Genomic DNA, 909 nt, shown 5'->3' on the forward strand with positions numbered 1-909 from the left:
CCCAGTAGTCTGGCTTTGTGAATATAGAGACTAGAGTTTAGAGAGGCCATGAAAGCCAGAACTTTCAGGGCAGAGTACTGGGGAAGAGAAGCTTATACAAAAGGAAAGCTCTGGAAATCTGCAGAGGGGGTCCCCTTGAGTCTTTTGCTAAGTAGGAATACACATATGTTTAAGAAGAAAACACTGATGACAAGAAAAAATCACCAGAAATGCATAGACAGAGCAATTCTCAGATCTTACACAAAGTTGGGAATGGTTCATGCCCCACTAATCAGAATGAAAATATCTCCTAGGACACAAGGGATTAGGTAGAATCTTCAGAAGAGCATCACCTTAGAAGTGGGACTAAATAAATCTTAGAATAAAGGCTCACCAAATCTGCCCTTAAAAAGCTTGAAAACAAGACTTTAAAGCTGCAGTGTTCAATACGGCAGCCACTGCCCAAATGTAGCTATTTAAAACTATGCACTAGCCATATAAATAGTGCTCAAGAGCCACTCATGACTACTATTTTGAACAGCAACGATTACAGAATATTTCATCATCAAAGTAAGTTCTAAAGGATCCAACTGATTCCAAGTAACCTAGCTGTTCACCAGACAGAACTCATATCTATTTAAAGAGTACAACAGGCCTTATATTCAGGTCTTTAATCCATTTTGATTTAATTTTGGTGTATAATGATAGACAATAGTCTAGTTTCATTCTTTTGCAGGTGGCTTTCCAATTTCCCCAGCACCATTTATTGAAGAGACTTTCATTTCTTAATTGTAGGCTTTTGGCTTTTTTGTCAAAAATTGTTATCACTTATATGTGGGATATAAACCTAAAAGCAACAAATGAACAGGACAAACAAACAGAGATTCATAAATGTGGACAATAGACTAGTGGTTACCAGAGGGGAGGGGG

Source organism: Pteropus vampyrus, unplaced genomic scaffold (assembly GCF_000151845.1).
Source record: "Pteropus vampyrus isolate Shadow unplaced genomic scaffold, Pvam_2.0 Scaffold20, whole genome shotgun sequence".
Taxonomy (NCBI): domain Eukaryota; kingdom Metazoa; phylum Chordata; class Mammalia; order Chiroptera; family Pteropodidae; genus Pteropus; species Pteropus vampyrus.